We start from the raw sequence: 21,472 nt of genomic DNA, 5'->3' as shown, positions 1-21,472 counted from the left end.
TTTGATAGTATCTTGAAGGGAGAATGGTTTGAATGCTCAAAGATCTGTACACGGCTTTATTCTTTCCTAGGCTTTAGCTCTCTGGTTCTCATACCTTAGTGTGCATGCGGCATTCTACGAGGTTGGTTATGTAAAAGCAGGTCTCCTAAACTGACAGGAAGTTTTGGGCTGTCTTCTTTCCTCCCTTCCTTTGCCGTGTGCACCACTACTCAGCTTACTAGTTGGCTTTCCACCTCCACCTCCCTCTCTTTTGGATTTCTCTCTCTTTATGCTCGAGGGTGGTCTTAACCCCCTGCCTTGCCTTTAGTCTCCTTTGATGTTTCCACAATTCCAGTATGAGCATTTCTGTCAGAACACTTATGCAGTTCTAGTTTGTGGGAGACTGAGGCATATAGTCAACAAAAAAGAAAACTAGAATAAAAGAAAGTAATTCTAAGCAAAGGTGAGGTGATGAGCCCTACCCTGTTTGTATATCAAGAGTCAAGTCCAGCTACACGAGGTATCACAGACCGATGGATGGAGGGGTGGATGGTTAGTTCATTGATTCATTTGCAGTACACTCAGTCTTTCATACGCGCAAGGCGCTGTGCATTGGACAGTGTTCATTAACACGGCGAGTATTGCCCCTGCTCTTTGCTCTTGCTTTGCTTACGGTCAAGTAGGTGAAACAGACACTAATTTGAACATAATGAGTGTTTCAAAGGAGAAGCACGCATACTGTGGAAGTGTCCCAGTTGGGGCACCTGATCTAATCTGGGATCAGTTACTGGTATTTTCCTGGAGGTGGTGCTGTTGGGTCCGAGGTCCAAGGTATGAATAGTAATTGGATGAAAAGGCGTTCGGCACAGACTGAACAGTCTAAACAGGGGGGATCATTTATGAAGGCTCTCAGTGGGTGAGGTCAGTGTGGCTTAAAATGAGCCAGTTCATGCAGAGCCTTGAAGGCCATGGAATGATCTTTTATTTTATCCTAAAAATAATAGATCTTTGAAAGCTTTATGTAGAAGGTGACCACTTTTGTTTCGTTTGTTGATCTGCTGTTCTAATGCTGCCTCTGGTTCCTCTCAGAAATTGTTTGTGGTGCGGGAATGAGAAGGAGGTAGGAGAGAGATGAGTCAGGCTGTTGCATTTGTTCAGGTGAAAGGTAATGTTAGCTTGGATTAGGGGTGCAATGGACAGAAATAGGTTGAAAAGATATCTAGGAGAGCAGATTGACATATTAGGATTGGCTAATAGCTTGTGAAGACAAAGGAGGTGCCAAGAACAACCGCCAGGTGTCTGGCACGATCACCTGGTTGTATAGTGTCCGTGTTGACCGAGGGAGGGACCCCAGGAGAAGGATGGGCTTGGAGGTTGGGACGTTAAACTATGAGATAGATTGTGGACATACTGAGTTTGCGTTGCCTGTGAGATGGTCAAGTGCAGATGCTGAGTGGGCAGTTGGACATATGGATCAGGAGTTAGAGAAGCTGTCTGGGCTAGAGAGAGACATTTCTGATGGATTTTTAAAGAAAATATCTGTTTGAGTTGGCCAGCAGCTTTGCGAGCCCTGTAATTGTTAATGGAATGTCCAATATTGCAAAAATTTGCAGACACCACAGATTATGGTAATAAAACCTTTTCTCCTTTTTTTTTTTTTTAAGTAAGATATCTTTCATGACAGTAGTAGTGAGGGAAAGTGGAAAGATAAAAACCTTAAAATAAGGTCACCTGTAGAGCCGTCTGTAGGGAAGCTACCATTCATTGCTATCTCCTGCCAGCCAGACATGATGCCCAGCTCTTTATATCTCTCGTCCTTCAGGAAGTGCCTCTCTTTTTTTTTTTTTTTTAAATAAATTTATTTATTTTATTTTATTTATTTTTGGCTGCATTGGGTCCTCGTCGCTGCACGTGGGCTTTCTCTAGCTGCGGTGAGCGGGGGCCACTCTCCATCGCGGTGCGCGAGCCTCCCATTGCAGTGGCCTCCCTTGCTGCAGAGCACAGGCCCCAGGCGCGCGAGCCTCAGCAGCTGTGGCACGTGGGCTCAGTAGTTGTGGCTCACGGGCTCTAGAGCGCAGGCTCAGTAGTTGTGGCGCATGGACTTAGTTGCTCCGCGGCATGTGGGATCCTCCCGGACCAGCGCTCGAACCCGCGTCCCCTGCACTGGCAGGCGGACTCCCAACCACTGCGCCACCAGGGAAGCCCAGTGCCTCTCTTTTGTGGATTAGATACTGACGCTTAGGCTTATGTTGAGTAACTTCACAGCTTCATTTGGCAGATCTGGATTTTAGCAAGAATCTCTTTGGCTCCATAGTTTTTGCTCTTTTTAGTAACCCTGTTGCAATCCAGAAAACAGTTAAACTAAAATAATAATCTACAATCAATTTAACTCTGGGGTACAAGGGGCAGACAAGGTAGTCAAGAGGTGTCCTACTGAAACAGAGGACATTCCAGGTATCTGTGGAATCATGGGTGCTTCAAAAAATGATTTTAAAACCTTGGAACCTTGGCATTCTAAAACTTTAATGTTGGAAAGGACTTGTGAGACCTTGATATCTAGTAGTCTTACTCTATAGACAAGGAAACAAAGACCTCAAGGTCACAGATCCTGCTAATGGGAAAGACAGACTGTTGCCCAAGCTTCAAGCTCCTGGTCCCTCGTTTCACCAGTGTCCACTACTGATCTCATCTTTGACTTCTCTGTCGGCGCTCACGTTCAGTTACCAAAGTCCCACCCACTGCTCTTCTGTAAGGCCTTTCACCCCTATTGCTGTCTCCACTTCTTACTCTTTCTAGCCTATTTCAGTCTCCCACCCGCTTCACTTCCACACTGTTGCAGTGACTTCCTGACTGGTCTTTTCCTAAAGCACTCCTGTTCCTAAGTCCCTTTCCAGCTCTCACTGATTGAATTGTCCCCAGAGCCTACTGTTTGATGTCAAAACTCTTCAGACCTTTCTTCATGGTGCCCTTCGGCTGGGCCCCAGCCTACACATGCCCCATCTGTATACGCCCCTAGTCCTTATCCCCTACCTGCCAGCTAGCCTACATGAGTTACTGCTCCTTGAGGGCTTTTCCTTATCTGTGCTTTTCTAGTTTGTTCCTCTGCCAGAAGATCCCACTCCCCACCTTCACCTTTCAAAACACTCTCCATTTTTCATGGCCCGGCCTGCATCTTCCATCAGCTGGTACAGTCGGTCGCCCCTGCCTGAGGTCTCCTCTTAACACTTAGAGTTTTGTGCCCCCGCTCATCTTCACTTCCACATGGGGCCTTGAATCTTGTAGGAAGTCTATAAATGTTCCCCTCTGATGAATGCTGTGTCATTATTTTTTTCTTCACAGTTGCATTTTCTTAAGAGGACATTACATTTGTTTCAGTCAAATGCTGTGTCATTCTTTTTTCTTCACAGTTGCATTTTCTTAAGAAGATGTTACATTTGTTTCAGTCATTTGGATTTTAAGACTATAAGTATCTTCGGATGTCTGGTAACTTTTCCAGTGTGCGCAAGTGTTGACCGTGCCTTTTGTGTCTGGTTTCTGGTTTCCACATCACTTTTGACACTGTTCCGGGGTCCTTAGGGTTGGGATCCTAGGTGATAGTAGCGGGGGTCACAAGGGCTTGGTGGAATCAGTGGGTCTGATTTGAAAACTGAAATCAAATCTTTGAGAATTTATTGTTTTGAGGATTGGGTCTTTCTTTAGTTCTACTTAAGTTATTTTGTAGAGACCATTACCTCAAGTGTTGTATTATCTGTAATTTATTGAAAAATACTTCTAAATATAGTATAATATGTGCGTACCTGTACAAGTTAACTCTCATCGCACTGTAAGATGGTTAACCTATTAAATATATGACAATAATAGTTTGCATTTGAAGGACCCTGATCAGGAGTCCACATTACAGAAGTAGCTGTGGCAAGGACTTCGGATATTACCATCTAAACCTGTACTGGAGGATTTGTTAATTAACATAAAGAACCCTTGCTGGTTCTGTGTCTCACCACCTAAAGGAGGGTTCTGTCGCCTGAAGGTAACAATGGACATTGTTGCTCTCACCTTGGACTTATTGACAGTGGAAACTTTACCAAGCTTACAAATTAGGTTGTTCAACCTTTTTTTTTTTTTAAATCACAGATTGCTAATAAGTGTCTATTTTCAAATTCCGTTTAAGGTGTCTTTTCATTGTAAATATCACCTGCTAAAGAGGTTGTTGGGAAGGAGACCTATAGCCCAGACCCCTTGCCTACTTCACCTTTGTTGGCCCTGCCTGTATTTAAAATAAACAAACAAACAAATTTGGTCACATTGGCTTGGTCAGATCACCAGAATAGATAGACAAATGGTGAGTAAGGTCACCACCAATAAGGCTCTCTGCCTTTCTCACACCTTCCCTTAAACACACACACACACACACACACACTCTCTCTCTTTCAATGTAATTCTTTACACTGAAAAAATCAACTATAAAAAGATTCCACTGAATATTTTCCTTATTTTAGAAAATAAAACTAGCAAATTCTTGGATAGTTCTGCAGATTCAGCACAGCTTTGTAGCTTATACAAGTAGAAAATGGTATTTCATCCTGCCTACATTAAGTGTCTTAGAGAGTCTTATACACATATATACAGATATACTTATACACATATGTACTTACACATATACAAACGTATATACTAAAGACATGTAATTATTTATGTAAGAATAATAGTATTGATTTACACCCCCCCCCCAAGCAATGTATACTGCCCCCCCATCTCCTTCCCCTTTTTCTGTGAAATTTTTTGTAAAGTTACTTGTTTGTGAATTCTTTCTTAGTTTTTAGACCAAAACTGAAATGCATTTACTAGACAAATCTTCAGTGTCATCTGTCCAACTTTCATGTTTTTCCAGTATACAGGTAACAATTGAAAAACATGGAGGCAAAACCAGTTCTCATCTTTGTTATTAAACTAGTACCTGAAATAGGCTGGTAATCCTTCCTGTGGTCCCAAATCATCTGACTCTTCCTACCAAGGGGCACCACTGAACTGGTACTAAGAGAAGAAACTTCTTGGAAAGAGTTGATTCTGCAGTTTTGTGGTGTTGGAGGTCGGGGAGGGGGGCCCAAAACTTTAACCTCCATCTTATTGTTTTCTCAGCTTTGGAAGTCGAGGAAGGTCAACTTTTAAGAAAGGGAGTCAGTCACCCTCTACCTATACGCTGTTGACCTTTCTAGCTGTGCTGCATTCAGCTCAGTTGCTTCAGTGATCATTTATGAAGTGCCCACAATGGACCAGGCCCTGGGATAGTCATGGGAAATGGAGCCAGTGACTTTATTCGGTAGAGTAACATCTCTTTTATTTAGTTCTTAGAAGAAAAAATACCATTAGAATGGAGCCTCCTTGAGGTCAAAGACCTGGTTTTAATTATCTTTGTATCCCCGGGGTTTAGCTTAGCAATGGATGCTTAATGGGCCTTCAGTAGATGTTCATAGTGTTCATGGAGATAGAATTAAGCTAAGACTTTTTGAACTTTCATATTCTGTTTTACTTAAAAGTTTTTCCATAAAAAACTTATACTTTTTAAAAGTCTCTTAGTTTTTTTTTGTTTTTGTTTTTAGTTCATTCTGTCCTGACCATCCTTTCCATTCATTTCTTATTTAATTTATTGATGGCAAGGCAAGTAATGGTTTAGTCATCAAGAAAGTAAAGGTACTACCATGTAATAAAGTCTTTTGTTGTGTCAAATTGAAAAAACACATAATAAAGGTAATATGCCTTGGATTTATATTAATAAATGTACTGTGCTTTATTAAGAATTTGAAATACTTAGTAAATACTCTATGAAAGTATGTTTTATTCTCTTGTAGTATTTGGTCATTCCTTGTCTCTTATTATTACATTTTAATTAGGAAGAAAAGTTTTCACAGATTCTTTTAATTATGTTGATCTTTTTTAGCATTCTGATGATGCCGCATCCTTTCAGTGATGGCATGGAAGGAGAATAAAAGTCCTATTAAGATGAAAATTCAAAGAATGACTTACTTCATAGCAAACGTTTTTCTTTATCGTTAGACTTCAGCCCTTTTTCCTCTGAAGTTTTATTTAATGTGAAAACCTGTTTCTAAGAGGCGTTCCTCATGTGAATCAGTGTTAGACCTCTGTGGTTTTAAACCCGGCACATGTGGTCTAATGCATTACCTACCGATAAGTAGGAGATCAGCTGTGGCTTATATATATTCCTGAACAGCTCACATGTTTTCAGATGATTCATTGTTATCCTGTGTCCTTTAATCATGGGACTCTAAAAGGTTTGCCATCTGACACACTTATGTTTCCTATTTAACAATACTTCCATTCATCTAAAGCTGCTGAAGTCATCTACTACATTACAGAATTTTTACCTTAAAGAAAACTCGGTGTTCAAGAAATAGCTTAGGTGTCTTTATAAGAGTATTATACATTGTTTAATCAATAAAACTGTGTGTCAGTGAAACACCATTATGTTTCTCCTTACAAGGTATTCTTTTATAAGTATTTGCATTTATATTTTAATCTTAATTTCCCATTTGTTGTCTAAATGGCCCCATTTAAAATGTTTTAAGAAAATACTAACATTTTCTTACCGGATTATGAGAAAAGCATATCTTTAAGGAAAAATTACCCTATGAGCAGGTGATTTACAATATTGTTTTCTTTTGGCTAACCTTGTTAAAATCCAAAATATGTGCAGTTTTTTAAAAAGCTGCATTAGAATTAGTAATATATTATAACCTGTTTTTAAGGTATATAAAGTGCTTCAAACAGTGCCTGGCACATAGTGACCACTAACGGTTTGCCGTTATTACTCTTACCTTGATTTTAAAGATGGAAAAGATGGAAATGAAGGAAATTTTTTGATTCTTACACTGAAATTCTGTCTTGTCAATGGTCATTATGATAAAATTGTTTCCTCTAAAATTCTCTGCAAAAGATTTTCTTTCTTCATATTTAATTTCTGTGTATGCCATAATTTGTTTTTCCACACTTCCTCCTTTTGGGGTTCCTCTGTAGATTTTTTTAAACATGTCTTACTTAAGAACCTCTTCCTTCTCTTAAAATTCTACATCTGTAAACCAAATAATTTATGAAGCCTTTCAAATTTTATGCGTCTGAGTGGTACTAAATTTGAAAAGTTAAGGGTTGTTTTCCCCAGGAGCAAGCTGTATTGTATGCCAATTTAATAATGAAGAACATTGTAGTGAATTTGCTTTTAAAAAGTTCCCCCTTTTTTCCCATTTCCACTCCCCTCCCTTCCAAGAGTGAATGTAAGTGTTAGACAAAATTGAGATGATTTTCCATTAGGGTTTTTCAAGGAATTTTTCATTATAAAGGAATTGTATATTTATTACATTTTAAAATATATGTTGAAAGAAGAAAACCGCTAAAAGACAATTAGTTTTAATATTTTGTGGAAAATTGTTCCTTTATTTTTTCCTTTATTTTAACATTGATTTAGATGGTGATTGTAAGTCAGCTTCTATAATCAAGAGCTATGGCATTTATCCTTCTATTTTAGTATGTTTTTCTGAGATATGTTCATACATTTAAGAAGTATTTGAGGACCTGCTATATACCAGATGCTGTTCAAGAGACTTTGACTCATTAAGATACCCCACCCCTACCCCATCTTTAACTTCCCTACTTTCTCCTAATCTTCCAGTCTGCTCCTGACTTTAGGAGTTTCCAGTAAGTTGGCCTGGAAAGGATGTGGTTTGTGAGAGGAAAAGAGCCATCAAAGATGACTCCAAGGTCCCTCCAGTTGGCCTATACAATTGGACTTTCATAGTTCCTTTAAGATGGGAGAAACCGTAGGTAGAGTAGGTTTGGGAGGATGATCAGGAGTTGAGTTTGGACATGCTCAATTTAAGATGTCTGTTAGACATCCGAACGGAAATGTTGAGTAGGCAGGTGTGAAATAATAGAAAATATATATTTTGGTCACAGTCCCTGGTTTCTGGCATGGAGATCCTAAAACCCTTACATATTTGTAAGTAGTAAGAACACTAAGAGCATCTTTTGTTCTAATATTTGGTCTTTGACCCCGGTTCACAAGAGCTCCTAAATCCCTTAGAATTTCTTGGGTGATAGGAGTGTCTTTTGTTCTAATGAGGCAACTCCTGGTGGGCTCCTGGATGAGGGTGGTCACTAGAAAGACCAAGCCATAATTCAAAGCTTGAAACTTTCCACCTCACACTCCATCCTCCGGGGAGCAGAGAGGGACTGGAGGCTTAAGCTGATGACCCATTGTGACTCTGTGATGTAACCTCCATGAAACCCAAAGTACGGGCTTTGGGGAGCTTCCAGGTTGAACTCATGCACGTAGCATGCACGTAGCAGAAGCTCAAGACTCTTGAGACCTCACTCTATGTATCTCTTCAGCTGCCTGTTCATATGTCTGAACAGAAGTGTTTTTCTGAGGCCTGTGAACTGTTCTAGCAAATGATTGGATCCGAGGCGGGGGGTGCAGGTAGGGTGGGTATGTGTCACGGAAACCTCTAGTTAGCAGCCAAGTTGGACAGAAGGTGTGAGTAATCTGAGGACCTTTTACTTGCAGTTGGCATCTGAAGTGGAGGGCAGTCTTGTGGGGCTGAGCCCTTAATGTGGGGTTTTCTGCTTTAACTACCTGGAGTTGAATCCAGTTGAATTATAGGACACTCAGCTGGTTTCACAGAGAATTGCTCATGTGGGAATAAAACCTCACACATACCGTGTCAGAAGTGTCGTAAGTGTGGTAGATATTTCTGTGACTTTGTTCTATTTCTGACACTTTATTTTTTGCAACAGTTTTAGATGTGCAGAATTATCGCCAAGATACTATAGAGTTACCATATACCCTGTACAGTTTCCTGTTATTAATATCTTACATCGGTATGGTACATTGGTTGTGATGAATGAACTAATAAAAGCGATACATTGTTGTTAACTAACATCTATCCTTGATTCAAGTTTCCTTAGTTTCTACGTAATTCCAGGATATCACATTACATTTAGTTTTCATGTCTCTGTAGGCTCTTCTAGGTTGTGTCAGTCTCTAAGACTCTGTTTTTGATGATCTTGACAGTTTTGAGGAGTTCTGGTCAACTCCTCTGGTCGTAGAATGCCTGTCTATTGGAATTTGTCTCATGATTAGACTGACGTTAGGGTACATACTACCTACTTGACTTATCACTGTTAATGTTGACCTTGACCACCTGGCTGAGGTAGTGCTTGTCTACGTATAGGGTTTCTCCACTGGGAAGTTACTCTTTCCTTTTCCCACACTGTCCTCCTTAGAAGGAAGTCACTGTGAGCAGCCCACACTTAAGGAGTAGGGACTTATGCTCCACCTTCTTGAGGGCAGGGCATCTACATGAATTATTTGGAATTCTTCTGTACAGGTTTGTCTCTTCCTAATTTAATCATTTATTCAATCATTTATTAGTATGATTCCTGGATGTTTATTTTATACTTCGGACTCTGATCCAATACTACTATATTTGTTTTACTGTTTGAATTGTTCTAGTTTGAACTATTGGGTACTCTTTCCCTTGGCTCCTTTGTCCCTCTGACATACCCTGTTCAATGTGAGTGTTGGGGCTTTGTTTTTGTTTTTTTGGTTTTGAGTATTTTCTTAATTTCTGGCCTTACAAGATGCTCATCATCATGTAAATTTCCTGTCCTAGCAGTAGAATCCTGCCCTGGTTTTCCCTCCACTGCCAGGCTTTTTTTTTTTTTTTCTCTCTCTCTTTCTCTAAAACATTTTTTGAATGCTTGAAATGTGTTCACCGTTTGTGGTCGGCACTAGGGCTCCAAGGTGACACAGGAGAAATTCCATACTACTTTTCCTGACATCTCAGACATCCTGTCCTGGTATATCTTTGTAATTTTTACCTTTTCTTTTTAAATTTTATAATGTTTTCTTCATGTATGCAAAACATATGTGTTTTACGCTTTATAAAAGATGGCTTACATGATACATATTTTTCTATGTTTTGTTTTTCTTTCTTTTAAAAAATAGTTAAAGAAGGCCCTTCATGTCAGCCATTAGAGTTCTGACTCATTCTTTTAAATGGCTGCTTACTGTTTTCTGGTAGGGGATTATTTTCATGAATCCAACTCTTTCCCTGTTAATGGCATTCACATAGTTTGCTTCTAGACATTAGTCACTATGAACAGTGTTGCAGTAAACATCCCTGAACAGAAATGCTTTATTTCTGTGGGATGAATTTTTCAGAGTGGGTTTGCTGTATATAAAGATATGTTTTTAAACAGTTGTTTCTATATTACAATATTCTTTTAAAACTAGCAATTCACACATCCACCAGGAATGTCTGAGAGGACCCTTTCCCTCGCATTCCTGTCTGCAGCAGGAACAGATCTTATCAGTTTTGCAGATCTGGTTTATGTTCAGTGATACCTCCTTGGTAGTTCAGTTTGCATTTCTCTGAGTTTGTCGTCTTGTTTATTTGTTGGCTGCACTGACCACTGGGAATTACTCTTCTGTGAATTTGCTTCTTTTTTGTCCTTTGCCATTTTTTTCCTGGGTGCTCATCTTGTCAGTTTGTAAGAGTTCTTTGTATTTGTGAATATTAAGCCTGTGTCCTCCATATTGGAAATATTTCCCCTAAATCTTTTGGCTGTTCTTTTGCATTTTCTTTTGTTTGCTATAGAAATTTAAAATGTTTTTTTGTAGTATATATGCCTGTCTTCTCATTTGTAGCTTCTGGGTTTAAGGTCTCTTAGATTTTTTTTTTTTTTTGCAGTGTTTTTATCAAAACAAAATTTTTAAATTTTTATTTTATATTGTGGTGTAGTGGATTTACAGTGCTGTGTTACTTTCAGGTGTACAGCAAAGTGGTTCAGTTTTATACACACACACACACACACACACACACACACATATCCATTCTTTTTCAGATTCTTTTCCCATATAGGTTATTACAGAATATTGAGTAGAGTTCCCTGTGCTATACAGTAGGTTCCTGTTGATTATTTTATGTGTAGTAGTGTGTATATGTTAATCCCAACCTCCTAATTTATCCCTCCCCCTGCCACCTTTCCCCTTTGGTAACCGTAAGTTTGTTTTCAAAGTCTGTGAGTCTGTTTCTGTTTTGTAAATAAGTTCATTTTTATCATCTTTTTAGATTCCACATGTAAGTGATATCATATGATATTTGTCTTTCTCTACCTGACTTACTTCGCGTAGTATGTTAATCTCTAGGTCCATCCATGTTGCTGCAAATGGCATTATTTCATTCTTTTTTTTTTTAAATTAATTAATTAATTTATTTATTTATTTATTTTTGTCTGTGTTGGGTTTTCATTTCTGTGCGAGGGCTTTCTCCAGCTGCGGCGAGCGGGGGCCACTTCTCACCGCGGTGCGCGGGCCTCTCACTGTCGCGGCCTCTCCCGTTGCAGAGCACAAGCTCCAGACGCGCAGGCTCAGTAGTTGTGGCTCACGGGCCTAGCTGCTCCGTGGCATGTGGGATCTTCCCAGACCAGGGCTCGAACCCGTGTCCCCTGCATTGGCAGGCAGACTCCCAACCACTGCGCCACCAGGGAAGCCCTATTTCATTCTTTTTAATGGCTGAATAATATTCCATTGTATATATGTACCACATCTTCTTTATCCATTCCTCTGATGATGGGCATCTAGGTTGTTTCCATGTCTTGGCTATCGTAAATAGTGCTGCAGTGAACATTGGGGTGCATGTAGCTTTTTGAATTATGGTTTTCTGTGGATATATGCCCAGGAGTGGGATTGCTGGATCATATGGTAGTTCTATTTTTTGTTTTTTAAGGAACCTCCGTACTGTTCTCCATAGTGGTTGTACCAATTTACATTCCCACCAACAGTGTAGGAAGGTTCCCTTTTCTCCACACCATCTCCAGCATTTACTGTTGGCAGACTTTTTGAGGATGGCCATTCTGACCGGTGTGAGGTGAAACCTCACTGTAGTTTTGATTTGCATTTCTCTAATAATTAGCGATGTTGAGCATCTTTTCATGTGCCTTTTGGCCGTCTGTATATCTTCTTTGGAGATATATCTATTTAGGTCTTCTGCCCATTTGTTGATTGGGTTGTTTGTTTTTTTTGATATTGGGCTGCATGAGCTGTTTATATATTTTGGAGATTAATCCCTTGTCGGTCACTTTGTTTGCGAATATTTTCCCCCGTTCTGTGGGTTGTCTTTTCGTTTTCTTTATGGTTTCCTTTGCTGTGCAAAAGCTTTTAAGTTTAATTAGGTCCCATTTGTTTATTTTTGTTTTTATTTTCATTACTCTAGGAAATTGATATATTCAAAAAGATATTGCTGTGATTTATCTCAAAGAGTGTTCTGCCTATGTTTTCCTGTAAGAGTTTTATAGTATCCTGTCTTATATTTAGGTCTTTTATCCATTTTGAGTTTATTTTTGTGTATGGTGTTAGGGAGTGTTCTAATTTCATTCTTTTACATGTAGCTGTCCAGTTTTCCCAGCACCACTTATTGAAGAGACTGTCTTTTCTCCATTGTATATTCTTGCCTCCTTTGTTGTAGATTAGTTGACCATAGGTGCATGGGTTTATTTCTGGGCTTTCCATCCTGTTCCATTGATCTATATATTTTTGTGTGTGTGCCAGTTTTGTGTCTGAAGTTAGGGATCCTGATTCCTCAAGCTCCATTTTTTTTTGTTTTTTTTCCCTCAGGATTGCTTTGGCTATTCTGGGTCTTTTGCATTTCCATACAAATTTTTAAATTTTTTGTTCTAGTTCTGTGAAAAATACCATTGGTAATTTGAAAAGAATTGCATTGCATCTGTAGATTGCCTTGGGTAATATAGTCATTTTGACAGTATTGATTCTTCCAATCCAAGAACGTGGTATATCTTTCCATCTGTGTCATCTTTGATTTCTTTCATCAGTGTCTTATAGTTTTCAGAGTACAGGTCTTTGGCACCTAAGGTGGGTTTATTCCTAGGTATTTTATTCTTTTTGATGTGATGGTAAATGGGATTGTTTCCTTAATTTCTCTTTCTGATCTTTTGTTGTTAGTTTATAGAAATGCAAGAGATTTCTTTATATATTGTATCCTGCAACCTTACCGAATTCATTGATGAGCTCTAGTAGTTTTTTAGTAGCATCTTTGGTCTAGTGTTTATATTTTGTACCTGGAGTAAGATGGGGTTCTGTTTTCTTCTAGTTGCTCATAGTGTATTATACTAGCACCTTTCTCTACCTTTTCATAAATTAAATTCTCATATGTGTTGAAATTTATTACTTGGTTCACTGTTCTGTTGTGTTAATAGTTTTATCTACTTTTAGACTAATAATGTATTTATTTGTTTGAAGTAGCTTTATAGTATATTCTGATATCTGAACCTGAATTCTGCTTCCCCCCATCCCCCTTGCTCTTCTTTTTCAAAATATTCTTGGCTATGCATGTGTATATTTTCATCTATATAAATGTTAAGATCAGTATACAATTTTTAAAGGATAGTTTTATAACTGAAAGAATATTAAATATATGTATTAAGCTTGGGAGAACTGACAAGAATACAGTATAATTTCTATATTTTTTCAGACCTTGTTTGATGTCTTTTGATATAATTTCATAATTCTGTTCATATATTATAGGTCGTATGCCCCTTTTTTGAATTTATCCTTAGGTATTTTCTAGTTTTTGTTACTGTTGTGAATGGAGGCCCCCTACCCCCCTTTTCTTTTTAGGAGCTTATTGATAGAATAGTTTTAAAAGATACTGACTTTTTAATTTTCCCAGTAACCAGCCATATTGCCCAATTTTCTGATTAAACCTAGAACTGTCTTACTAGAAACTCTTGGGTTTTCTGTGGCAGGCGAGGAAAAAGGGTTCTTTTTCCTTCTCCTTTCCTCTCCTCTTTTTCTTGTGTTCCTACCAGTTATTTTATTTTCATGTCTTACATGTCACCCGTTACGGAATGTTCACTAATACTGCTGACAGCAGGCATTCCTATCTAGTTTTTTTTTTTTTTTTAATATAAATTTATTTATTTATTTTTGGCTGTGTTGGGTCTTCGTTTCTGTTCGAGGGCTTTCTCTAGTTGCGGCGAGCGGGGGCCACTCTTCATCGTGGTGTGCGGGCCTCTCACTATCACGGCCTCTCTTGTTGTGGAGCACAGGCTCCAGACGCGCAGGCTCAGTAGTTGTGGCTCACGGGCCCAGTTGCTCCGCGGCATGTGGGATCTTCCCAGACCAGGGCTCAAACCCGTGTCCCCTGCATTGGCAGGCAGATTCTCAACTGCTGCACCATCAGGGGAGCCCCAGTTTGTTTTTTATTCATTTAACTGCTAAGGTTTTGGTTGGGTATAGGTTTATAAGATATCTTCTTCATAAATCATGGCTTTTATCATTACTTAAGGACACTTAAAAAGATACCATTTAGTCATTTTAACCTTCTAAACCTAATTCCTGTGCCTATCCTTTTAAGCATTTCTTTATCATTTTGTTTTATTTTAAACAGAATATAACTTGGTCTTTTAATGGAATAATTTTCTTTCTTCACTTGTATAAATAGTTTTTCTTTTAACTTGCTTTGTTTGTTATGTAGTTTAACTTGTGGTTTCTATTTCCTTTTTAAATTTTTGCTGGTTTGATCAAGTTATTTTGCATTTGTTGTTGTTGTTTTTACTTTAAAAATTGCTACACATTTCCATCCCATTAATAATTACCTTTTCTTTTCTGTACTCATCATTAGAAATAGTTACTTACCATTATTTGAAAATGAGATGCTAGTGATTTCTCCCACCAACTTGACTTTAATATGATTGGCTCATTTTTATACCTCCTCCATCCACCCCTCCTCATTAAGGTGAGAACTTGAGAATATTTCACTCTAGACCCCATACCTAGCTGAGATCTTTAGGATACTTTTACTTCTATTTTTAGTCCCTGTCTCACCTCCTAGATTTTCCTGAGATAGTTTAATACTTTTCAGTTCAGCACTTACTAGATATTGCTTTGCTGTATATTTGTTTCAAGAACTCTGATTTAGAATTTATTACATGCTGCTGGACAGTTAATAATTACTCATTTGGACTAAACTGTATATAAAACTATCATATTTCATAATTCTAAAAAGCAGGGTTGGTTTTTGTTTTTTGTTTGTTTTTGCATTTTAACATCTCTGAAATTAAGGTGTGCCTTATAATTGATGGTTTCCTAGAATTAGATTTACAGTTGTCCTTGGCAGCATTTGTCTTTCTTAAGGTTAGTAGATTCAGTGGAATTGATACAGATACATGAAGCTGAATATAGGGAAAGGAAGCAAGTGCAAGTACAAAGTTTTTTCTTATCACTGCTCTCTTTGATGTCCTCCCCTAGAAGGTCTCTGTTCTAATCTGTTTGTTCTTTGTCAGAATTCTTTCACAGATATTTTCCTATATGAGGTTTGTGGGTGGTACATTTTCTGAGTATCCACCCATCTCTTTTACCTGCCAGTTGTAGTGTTTGTGCATTACCATTTTTCCCTCAGTAGTCTGTTAGAGCTATTGCTGTAGCTTCCAACGTTGCAGATGAGAAGTCTGATGCCTCTCTGAATTCTCTCCTCTGTAAGTTCTTGCTCCCTCCAAGCTTGTATATTCTTGTATATAAGCTTATATAGTTCAGGAATTTACAAGGTTACGCCTAGATCTTTGTCTAGAGTAAAGTGAGGTCTTTAAATCTACAGATTGAGGTCTTTCTTTGGTCCAAGCAAATTTTCTTCTGTTGTGTTCTGTTATTGCCTCTCCTCTATCTGTTCATCTTTCTTCTGCGCAGAACTGCTGTTCATCACATTAAATCTGTCTTCCAAGTCTCTTATCTTTTCTATCATGATTTCTGTTTTGCCGCTTTGAGCTGTTTTTTCCATTTGATCTTCCAGACCACAAATTTGGAGCTTTGCCACAATCCATTCTTTCCTTCAGTTAATATACTGTATGGTTTATTTGGAAAGTCTTGTTTTTCAATGCAGGAAGACTTCTTTCTGGTGTGGTTAAATCTCCCTAAGTTCCCGTATTATTTTTCTGACCCCTATTGGTTTCTCTCACTTCAAACAGCTATATTTAGCTGTGGGTTTGTTCCCTTTGTCCTGACTGATCACTGTCTCTTTGGATGCTCAACTTCCTTATGTGTTGTCATATTTTCCTTGTCAGCTCATCAAGGTCTAGTTTTGGTCTTGGCCTCTAATGAAGCCGGGAGACATGCGCCCCTCACCCCCGCCCAAGGGCCATAAGGTCTCCATGGGCAGGCTTTTTCTAGAAGCATTAATTTACAGTCCTTGTTCCAGGCTAGTTCCAAGACGCTAGTCCTTAGGCACTAGGCCCAGCTCCTAGAAACTAAAAAAACACATTTTCCAGTTCCCTCCTCTATACTCTGAGGAAGCCAAGCCTTCAGTTTCGTTTAGTTGTCTGCAGGCTCCAGAACTATATCTGTTGCAGCAGATAAATTGAAAATGGAGTGGGGGTAAAGGTGGGTGAGTTCATGTCATTGTATTCCCAGGATCTTCTTTGAGCCTGGATTTTTCATTTTTTCATTCCCTTAATGGTTGTGGATATGTGCTTTTGCCTAGACTTACCCACAATGGGGAGAAAAGCATTAGGCATGGAAGTTGGAAGATCTGTGGGATAAATTATTTCATAGTTCTCAGCTCTGCTTCTTTCCCTGTAAGATTATCTGTTATATTTCCCTGCCTGTGGTTAAATGATCTGCAGTGCCTCCCTGTCCCATAGTCAGGCTTGGCCTTACAACTTGTTTTGGTCCGTGAATGTGTGTGGAAATGACAGTGTTCTAGTTCTGAACAGAGCTTTAAGAGGCATAACAAGTTTCTATCAGCCCTGTAGCTTCTGCCCTTTGCTTTGAGAATGGCATGTCTCATAAGGTCTGTTCCTTCTGATTGGGTCTTGGAACAAGAAGACACGTGGAGCAAAAGCCACAGCCTGGGGGCAGCCACAGCCACCCTGTAGCTGACATGTCATGTGAGTGGGAAAAACAGTGTATTGTATGCCCTGGAGATTTGAGGGTTGTTTTGATACTGCAGCAAGGCTGACTGATAAAATCTGCTTTAATTTCTTGTTCCTTTTTTTATTAGCTAGTATGTTTTTTTTTCCCATCTTAAAAAAAAACTGTATCAGATGCTAAAGTCTGTTCTCTCTCTCTCATCTCTCTCTTTTTTTTGCCTGCGCTGGGTCTTCGTTGCTGTGCACGGGCTTTCTCTAGTTGTGGCCAGAGGGGGCTACTCTTCGTTGCGGTGATCAGGCTTCTCATTGCAGTGGCTTCTCTTGTTGCGGAGCACGGGCTCTAGGCACACGGCATGTGGGATCTTCCTGGACCAGGGATGGAACCCGTGTCCGCTGCATTGGCAGGCAGATTCTTAACCCCTGGACCGCCAGGGAAGTCCCTCTCCTAATCTCTTAATTGGCTGATAAGCATAAACTAGTGTTGTAATTATGGTCAAACACTGATTACCTGTGGTAGAGTATTGACAAATTATGTAATAGTACTCAACCCATGTAACTGAACTTGAAGAAAAGGTAACCAGTAAAGCGAGGGTAGTGTCTTCTGGCAGTTTATTACACTCATTTATCTAATGCCTTAAAGTCTACCGGAAATGATTCTTCTGGAAGCATGGCTTTTCTTCTGTTGTACAAAGTAGATTATTTATAGTTCTCAACACCTGGGCTTTAATGCTGTTTTCTGTTATCATAAATGAATAAGAGATAATTGGAGAAGCATTTATCGAGTGGCTTTCCAAAGCTTCTATTTCTTGGGATGTATATGTGTGTGCATTTGTGTGTGTGTGTGTACCTGCGTATTTCTCTCTTATTGACTTCACTAACAAATATAATGAATAGGATCTATTTTTATATTTTTTCCCTTTTGTATTTAATTGATACTCACTTTTCTTTTTTCTTATCATTCAGCTCTCAAAGCACTGTTCTAGCAAATACTTCTAGATCAATAGTTCATGAGTGGAGAGAGTATTCATTGGACTATGAGCCAGAAAACCTGGGTTCTACCCTAATCCTGCCACCTGCCTTTTTCCCTGCCTTCTCTTCTTCCATTCCTTTGCCTTTCCTCCATTCACTCATGTAGTAAATAGTTACTGAGCACTGTTGGGCCAGGTAGTGGGAGATAATGAGAAGTAAGCAAGTAAGACACCTGTACCTTCCTGCCCTTATCAAGCTTACTGCCATCTTTTCTTCTGTTCCCCCATCCCCTCTTCCTTCTGACCATACTGTAACTTTGTCAGCGTCCCACTTGTGATGAGGCTCCTGGTTGTCGTTTTTCTACCCCCCCCCCCCAATTTATTTATTTATTTATTTAATTTTGGCTGTGTTGGGTCTTTGTTTCTGTGCAAGGGCTTTCTCTAGTTGCGGCGAGCGGGGGCCGCTCTTCATCGCGGTGCGCGGGCCTCTCACTATCGCGGCCTCTCTTGTTGCGGCGCACAGGCTCCAGACGCGCAGGCTCAGTAGTTGTGGCTCACGGGCCCAGCTGCTCCGCAGCATGTGGGATCTTCCCAGACCAGGGCTCGAACCCGTGTCCCCTGCATTGGCAGGCAGATTCTCAACCACTGCGCCACCAGGGAAGCCCCTGGTTGTCATTTTATGTTAATGGGGCTGCTTTCAAATTTGCTTTTACTGCCACTGGATTATTTTGGGGAGGTTGAGGGTGATGCTGGGAGAGGAAGGAAGGCAGGTGGGAGGGAGGGATGGAGGGAGCAAGTGAGCTACCTGCACAGCCTAACCACTATACAAATTTTTTATTTTTCATGATTCTTTTTAAGTTGTAATTTTGCCTAAATACCCAAAGGATGTACCTATACAAATGTTTTGAATGTTAGGTGAGATGTTTATTGCTGTCGGCTAGTCTTTTAAATCGTATCTAATTTTATTTTTACTTCTTAGAGTTTGGGAAGCCATCAGTTAGAACATCTTTATTACCAAAAACCAAATTGCTTCAGAAATGAGGAAAACCTAGATAAATAAACATGTGCCTTAGTTAACAAGGACAGTTGGTGATACAATAGTCTACTCTGTATTGTAGAACTTCTTGAGGGATTGGTTACTCATTTTTCTTTGCTTTCTGAGTCATGAGCTAACTGGGCTGCTGGAAGGGAAGGAGGGAGTGGTAGGTGGGAGAGACAGCTGGACTCTACTTGCTAAAGCCATTCTCAGCTGCAGAAAAACATCTTAAGAACAACCTGATTATATTTTGTAAGGGATTAAAGTTGCCTGCAAATGCTAACTGAGAACATCTGTTTCCTGACCCTGTGCCAGAGTCCTCACCTCTTGACAGGAATTCTGGTTTTGAAATTCTGAGTCTCAGGCACCTCCTTCAATTACTCTTTGGCTGTTTCCTTAAAAGACTTAAATCAGCACTGCCTAACATGTTGGAAGTGACTCTGTGAAGAACTGAAAATGAACTTCTTCCTTTGCTTTGTATACTCAAAAAGAAAATTCGGGTTTCATTAACAAGAGTCGTCCCAGTTGCTGAATGATTATCATAAGAATTGTGGGGTGATCCATAGTTCATTAAAGAAGCCAGGAAAATAAATGGAAAGGAATCAGTGTATATGTGTATGTGTATGTGTGTGTATTTATATAAAGATAGATTTTATTTAACTTTCTTGAATTAAATGGAAAACTTTAAAAAGTATTTCTAATTTTATTTCTTAAGAATCCCAGCTAACAAAAATAGTTCTTTTTTTCTTTTTAAAGATAGGGCACAACTTGTGTATACTTGTGACCTTATATTTATATTCTGTAAGTCAGACATAATATTGGTAATTCTTGATACCATAATTCTACTCCATAAGTAATTGTTTACAGACCCCTGGAAGCAGGATTAAATCTTAATGCAAGTATTGAACATTTGCTCAGAATCAGTTAATGTTGAATGATGTGTTAGAATTATTCACAAGATATGTGAAAGCCAATGTGATACTGTGATTTTCATTTTGATTGATTTGTTAAATGATGCCTAAAGGAAGATATCTTTGTGTTCTGATATTCCTGCGTATTAACACTGGGCATTTATAAGGATGATTATGCTGATGAAGGGTTAATGTTGGGCATTAGCCTTCCACGTTAGAAATTATATATTTACAATCTGTATGATATATCTAGAATCTCCTACGTATCAGAATGATTGATTAAACAAAAATAGTGTTTTATGAGAGATGAACTTGGACATCAACTATCAAGGGATAGTTAAATGTTATAAAATACTGTGCAATGGTCAGAAATGACAGATCTATATTGATCAACATGGAAATATCACTAGACATTGTTTAGGGAAAATTTTAAATTTTGGAACTGTATGTATACTAACGTTTAATTGAAAAAAACAAAACAAAACTAAACCTAAGTATGTTGAGATAAATGAGAAGCTATATCCCAAACTATTAGTGTCACTTAACTTTGGTTAACTGGAGATAAGAAGCCCGCTTTGACCTTTAGTTCTAGGCTTCTGTATATGAATTTTAATAATCGTGCTTTACTTGCACACTTTTTTTTTAACTTAAGAAAAATTTAAATCATACACAAGGTAAACAAATAGTATAACAAACCCCAAAGTGCTCATCACCAAGCTTTGACAGTTATCAGTATTCTGTCATTTTTATTCATCTATATCTCTACCCACTCTTCACTGTGATTACTACTGTATTTTTCATAGTGTATTTGTAGATAACATTTGTCTGCGTTGAAATGCACACATCATAGATGTACACTTTTGAAGAATGGATATGCTCATGTCATCCACACCCCTGATATGACAGTGAATATTTCCATATCCCTAGAATGTTTTCTGATATCCCATCGCAGTTACTCTGCCCACTCAGGTTAGTTTTGCCTTTTCCTTGAACTTTCTGTAAATAGAGTCTTGTAGTATAAATCCTTTTTGTGTCTGGCTTCTTTTACTTGATATGATGTGTGTGAGAATCATCAGTGTTACAGCATGTATCAGTAGTTCTTTCCACTTTATTCCTAATGTTCCACTGTATGAATATACCACAATTTGTATAGCTTTTCTTCTGTTGATGGACATTAACTATTGTGATTAAGGCGGCTTTGACATTCATGTACAGATCTTACTGTGGACATATATTGTCATTGCTCTTGAACAAATACCTAGGAGTGGAATTTCCTGATCAAAGAAAAACTTAGCAAACCCCTTTTGAAAGTGATTGTTCCATTTTAAGTTCCCATTGTCAAAATCTGAGAGTTGTGGTTGCTCCACATCTTTACGATTATTTGGTTTTGTCAGTCTTTTTTATTTCAGCCAGTTTAGTGGTTGTATAATGGCACCTCAATGTGTGCTTTTTAAAAAATAGTTTTTAAATTGTGGTAAAATAGATATCACATGAAATTTGCTAGTTTAACCACTTCAGGTATACACTGCAGTGTAATTGACACCGTGGTGCAATCATCAGTACAGTCTACTCCCCAACTTTTTCATCATTGCAAACAGAAACTCTGTACTCATAAAGCAATCACTCCC

General features: G+C 38.7%; 1 protein-coding gene across 5 annotated transcripts in view; it reads left to right on the top strand.

Annotated features, from left to right (window-relative positions):
• The window catches only part of SLC25A26 (solute carrier family 25 member 26), a 140,912-nt gene that overhangs the window by 78,521 nt on the left and 40,919 nt on the right, over nt 1–21,472 (top strand). The window lies entirely within an intron of this gene.

This window comes from Eschrichtius robustus, chromosome 12 (assembly GCF_028021215.1).
Source record: "Eschrichtius robustus isolate mEscRob2 chromosome 12, mEscRob2.pri, whole genome shotgun sequence".
Lineage (NCBI taxonomy): Eukaryota > Metazoa > Chordata > Mammalia > Artiodactyla > Eschrichtiidae > Eschrichtius > Eschrichtius robustus.
This window is presented reverse-complemented; position numbering and strand designations above follow the sequence as displayed.